This window comes from Panthera leo, chromosome C1 (assembly GCF_018350215.1).
Source record: "Panthera leo isolate Ple1 chromosome C1, P.leo_Ple1_pat1.1, whole genome shotgun sequence".
In the NCBI taxonomy this organism is placed as follows: domain Eukaryota; kingdom Metazoa; phylum Chordata; class Mammalia; order Carnivora; family Felidae; genus Panthera; species Panthera leo.
The window spans coordinates 39,870,187-39,876,186 of NC_056686.1; positions in this window are offsets into that span (position 1 = coordinate 39,870,187).

Consider the following 6,000-nt stretch of genomic DNA (forward strand, 5'->3'; position numbering starts at 1 on the left):
GCGACGCTTAGGGGTGGGCCATTTGGAAGGTCCTGAAGACAGGGTCACTTCCCTTCTGCTTATCTGTGGCTAATGCCCTTCCTGCTGCCTCCCCTTCCCAAAGAGTTCCTCTGGACAGAATCAGAGGGAGAACAGCAGCGAGTTCTTCCAGCCATCCTAGCCAGGTCCAAGCTTAATGTCTCACAAGTGTTCTCTCCATGGTTCAAGTCTTCTTCCCATAGTTCAGATCATAGTCTTCCTAGGGAGCTGGGAGTGGAGACACAAATATAACTCCCCCACCTCTGCCTATCCCAACTGTACCCAACTTCTGTGTCTAACCTACCCAGCCTCACCTCCTCCAGGAAATCTTTCCTGACTGCTTCTGCCATTCCTGGCTCAGTTCTCCTCTGAATCCTTTTATTCTGAGCCACCTCTTGGAGTCTACATGACTATAAGCTGTTTTTCAGTGTTCTTTTTTTTTAAGTTTATTTATTTATTTTGAGAGAGAGAGAGAAAGAGAGAGAGAGAGAGAGAGAGAGAGAACGATTGGGGAAGGGGCAGAGAGGAGAGACAATTCCAAGCAGGGTCCTCGCTATCAGCCCAGAGCCCAACGTAGGGCTCAAACTCACGAACCATGAGATCATGACCTGAGCCGAGATCAAGAGTTGGACACCTAACTGACTACACCACCCAAGCACCCCTTCAGTGCTCTTTAAAGGCTATGAGCCATTTGCTGTATCCCTGTAAACTTTTCAAGGGTGGGACTCTGTCCTCTCTTTGCTTGTGGGAAAAAGGAAAAGACATGGCATTGAGAGCCAGAAGAACAGAGTTCAAGCTTGATCTCTACCCACTAACAAGCTGTGTGCCCTCAAGGAGGCTGCCCAACCCCTATAAACCTCAGGTTCTCAATCTGCAAAATGGAGAAGATAATAATCCCAGCCTCCCAGGTAAATTGTGACAGGCCATTGGGGTTGTTCTTTCCATATCTCAGTACAGAGCCTGCTTTGGATCTTCTGTCTCTCTCTCTCTCTCTCTCTCTCTCTCTGCCCCTCCCCCACTCATGCTTGCTCGCTTTCACTAAGCTACAAGCAAGGACTGAGGGATTTGAGAATCAATGCAGTCATCCAGAAGTAGCCCAAGTCCTGGAGTCATCAGACATGGATTCAAATCCTACCTCTTATTTGAAAGCTGTCATTTCCTCTCTGAATTTAGCCTTCCCCATGTGGGGATAATTCTAACTTGAAGGAGTAGTAAAAAGAAGGGGCGCAATCTCTGTAAAATGCCTGGCAAATTGTGAAGACTCAATGAACAGTATCTATGGGGTTTGGTTTTTGAGAGGTTCCTTTGGTCAGCTTTCTTGAGGTATAATTTACACAGCATAAATGTCACCAATTTTACATGTATAATTCAATGATTTTTTGACAAATGTATCCACTCACATATCACCACCACAATCATGGCACAGAAAATTTCCATCACCCTTTCCATAATACTTTGCTCAAGCCCCCTTTCAATAAATACCCCCTCCCACTCATAGCCCCTAGCAACCACCGATCTGATTTCTGTCCTTATAGTTTTTCTTTTCTATAATTTCATATCAATAGCATAACATATTATGCCATCTTTTGTGTCTTTTTTCATTTAGCATAATACATTTGAGATTCATCAAATGTATTTGATAAATTTATCAAATATATCAATAGTTCAGTCCTTTTTATTAATGAGTAGTTTTCCATGATATGAGTATACCACAATTTGCTCATCCTTTCACTAGTTTGATGGATGTTTGGGTTGTCTCCATACTTTGGCTATTAAGGATAAAGGTGGAGAGTGTCTGGGTGGTTCAGTCAGTTAAGCATCTGACTCTTGGATTCGGCTCAGGTCATGATTTCACGGTTTGTGAGTTCAAACCCCGCATCAGGCTCTGTGCTAACACCATGGAGCCTGCTTGGGATTCTCTCTCCCTCCTTCTCTCTCTGCCCCTCCCCTGCTTGCTCTCTCTTAAAATAAATAAATAAAATTTTTTAAAAAAGAATGAATATGCTATAAACATCAGCTACAAAAGCCATCATTATCATTTATTCTGGAATCACAGAAAATCAGAGCTGGACAGGTCCTCAGAGGTCACCAAATCTAGCATCTTCATCCTGAAGATAAAGAAGATGAGGCGCAGAGGGGAAGTTTATAGTTTAGCTCCTTGCTGCTCCAAGTGTGGTCAATGAGTCAACAGCATTACTGTCACCTGAGAGCTCATTCAAAATGCAGAATCCCAGGCCCCACCCCAGGCTTTTTTTTTTTTTAATGTTTATTTATTTTTGAGAGAGAGAAAGCATGCGCACAAGCAGGGGAGGGGCAGAGAGAGAGGGAAACAGAGAATCTGAAGCAAGCTCCAGGCTCTGAGCTCTCAGCACAGAGCCCAATGTGGGTCTCAAACCTATGAACCATGAGATCATGACCTGAGCCAAAGCCGGACACTTAACTAACTGAGCCACCCAGGCACCCCACCCCCACCCCAGACTTTATGAGACAGAATCTGCTTATTAGCAACACCCCCAAGTGCTTCATAGGCACATTCAGGTTTGAGGAGCACTGTTCTAATAGGCAAGAGATGAATATGGAACTACTACCAAGGCATCTGACTCCCAGGCCAGAGGGGCATTCTCCAAGTCACACTGATTGGCAGTGGAGGTGGTGGGCAATAAGGGTCCAAGGCTTCAGTCTCTGGAGAGCCCTTTGACACTGGGATGGGTCTGGCTGGTCTAGCTAAGGACAGACTGCAGCTGCCTCTATAGCCTTTTGCGGCTGTGGGGCCTCTTGGTATCTGGGTCAGCTTGGACCAATTGCATAAGGTCCTGGGCTCCTTAATTGAAAAGCATAATAATATATTTAGGTAACAAAGCTGTTAGCATGCAGAATTAATGACAGCTATATGGCTTAGGTTGGGGGAGGCAGAGGAAAAGGGCAAAGGAGTCCTGGGTGATTTCAGAGCCCAGAAGTACTCAATAGACTCATCTCCGGCAGACACACCTTAACAGTGTAATTATGTCTATTAAACAGATACGCATGAGCATAATAAGCACACTTTCCCTTAAATAGCTAAGGGAAATAATAATCACTATAATTATTGAATTATATAATAATAATATTTTATAATATTATTAAATAACAACTACAAATTGTTTATAGTTTTAACAAATTTTAAAAGTCTTTTGTTCTCATTAATGGGTGATAATTTCAGGATAGGTTTAGAAGTGAAAATAATATTGCTAGTCATGAAATTTTCTTTTATTTTGTAATTGGCTATTACATTGTATTTTCCAGCTAGGACAGAAACAATAAACTTGATTCCCCCCAAGATGGACAACCAATTAGCAAGTCTAGGACCCAATACTCTAAAGGAGGTGTGATCATATCAGATCATATCTTCAGATATTTTTTGAATGTCTACGGTGTTCTGCTAACTGAAAGCAGGGGGTGGGCAAACTTGAATGAATCATTTCCTTCCAGGAACATATAGTCTAATGGGGGGAGCAGGATAAAGCTAAGACACAAATAAATAACCATACCTGGCAGTCTGTCCATGATGAGTGAGTGGTACCAAGTGTCAGTGCTTCTGTAGCTCAGAGGAAAACAGAATCTCTGGCTGGAGTAATTATGCAATACTTCCAGGAAGAAGTAAGACTGAGAAAGAGAATAACGGAAAGAAAAGGGGAGAAAGTTCTCCATCAGGAAAGGAGGACGGCTGCAATAGAAGAGTGGAGGTTGGGGGTGCCTGGGTGGCTCTGTCGGTTGAACATCCAGCTTCAGCTCAGGTCATGATCTCATGGTTTGTGAGTTCGAGCCCCACACCAGGCTCTGTGCTGACAGCTAAGAGCCTGGAGCCTGCTTCAGACTCTGTGTCGTCTTCTCTCTCTCTGTCCCTCCCCTGCCTCTCTCTCTCAAAAATAAATAACATTTAAAAAAAATTAAAAAGAAAAAGAGTGGAGGTGGGAAAGATATGCTGCAAACAGTTCTTGTATGACTGGAGAATGTAGTGGAAGAGAACAATGGTGTGAGATGAGTGCAGTGCGAAGTTAGGGCCAGCACTCAAGCCAGGCTGGGAAAGCAAGACTTAATCCTAAAAACAACGGGAGTCAGTGAAGAGTTTTAAACAAGGGCCTGATATGGTCAGATTTGTAACTTAACCTTGAGAAAATTACAGGCCCATAACATATTAAATCCAGGAAGACTTTATTCACATGGTCACAATCACATGGTTGTTTTGGAAGCACAAGTTCCTAGGCCCCATTCCTGGCCCAAGTAATTAAAGTTTCTGAAGTGGAAATCTGCTTTAGTTTAAGAATGCTGATTTTAGTTTTATTTAAGAACATTGATTTTAAGCCTCTCACTTTTCCAGAAGAGGAAGCTGAGGTTTAAATAGCAAATGAATTTCCCAAAGATCATAGAACCAGTAACTGGCAGAGCCAAGACTTCCAGACTCTAAAGTCTGTTCTAGGACTCCTCCATTGGAGATGTATTGTATTGTGTTGTGTTGTGTTGTATTATTTTACTCTATTTTACAAAGACCTATGTAGTTCCAGATTCTCTTTTAGACATATACAGTAGGACTGTCTTACCCAAAGCCTCCCCAAGAGGAAGCATTCTTATACTTTCTGCTTCCCTTCTCCACTGGCTGCCCTCCAACCTCCCCTCCCACCCAGGTCACCCAACACAGACCAGCAAAGGCCAGTTTGGATCAGTCTTCAGAAGGCCTTCCTGTTGCTATACAGAACACTAATGATTTTCAGCATCTTCTGGACCCAAGTGATGGGTATCACTTGAGCAGATTAAGTGTAAAGAAAGGAGGAGTCAGTTTAATTGCATTTCATGTCACAGAAGACAGGGGATTCATTAGGGGTCAAATTTTGCAAAAACAGCAATAACTTCTCTTGTGCAATCTTCCTCAGCCTACCCTGCCTTCCAGCCCCAGTCACTTGGAACTCACTCCCATAGCTAAACTGGTGGCAAGGAGGGTGTGGGTGGGGGACAGGGCATGGAATCATACTTCCTAATAAGAAGAGATCCAAAATGCAGAATCAAGATTTAAGTAATAATATCCAACTCTTATACAGTACTTACTCTATGCTAGACACTATTTAAAATGCTTTATATTTTTGACCCTTATAACAACTCTCTGAGGTATTTACCATTATTATTCCCACTTCATAGTTGAGGAAATAAAGACCCAAAGAACTTAAATGACTGGCCCTGGGTCTTCACGCTAATGAGGGGTCAAGCTGGGAATGAAATACAGGCAGTCTGGCTCCAGAGCCCATGCTCCTAACTATAATGCTAAACCCACTGTGTGCCTAGCCTTGTGTTAGGAACTGAATACAAAGATGAGTTACAGCCAGCATTAGGGAAGCTCCCAATCTAGTGGTGGGAGGTAATTACTAACACAGACAATAATAGCACAGTGTGATAAAGGCTGAGACAGAGAGAAGCCCAGGGATCTGGAAGCCCAGAGAAGAGCCCTTCCCTCCCACCCCAGCAACCCAGCCTGGAGATCAGGGAAGCATCCTGAATAAGGGGTGCCTGAGCTGCCCAAGGAAGATAATCATCTGCCAATAATTGTTCCCCAGGAGGCTGGCATTAGCATGTCCTGTGCCTGGACCAACTCTGGTCCTGATAATCCCTTCCCCTCCTAATTGGATCTGTATGCTTCACACCCAGATTCTGCCCCAGATGAGAGAAGATTCAGCCAAGCGCCACTTCCTGGATTCTGTATATTCAGCTCCCACTGGAAGGCTCCAGTTTAACAGTCTCCCAAACTTCCATGGCCACAGTGTGGAAGAGATTCTTTGCAGTAAATTTTCTAAAAACCGCAATTCAATTATGTCCTCAAACCCCAAAATAGAGTGATTTTCTTATTCTCTCTTCTTTAGTATCTTTATGGGGAAGGGAACATGCATGGGGACTGGTGTAATCCAGCCACTGGAGGGTTTCAGCAAAGGAGGGACATGAGCAGAGTAGACAATAACT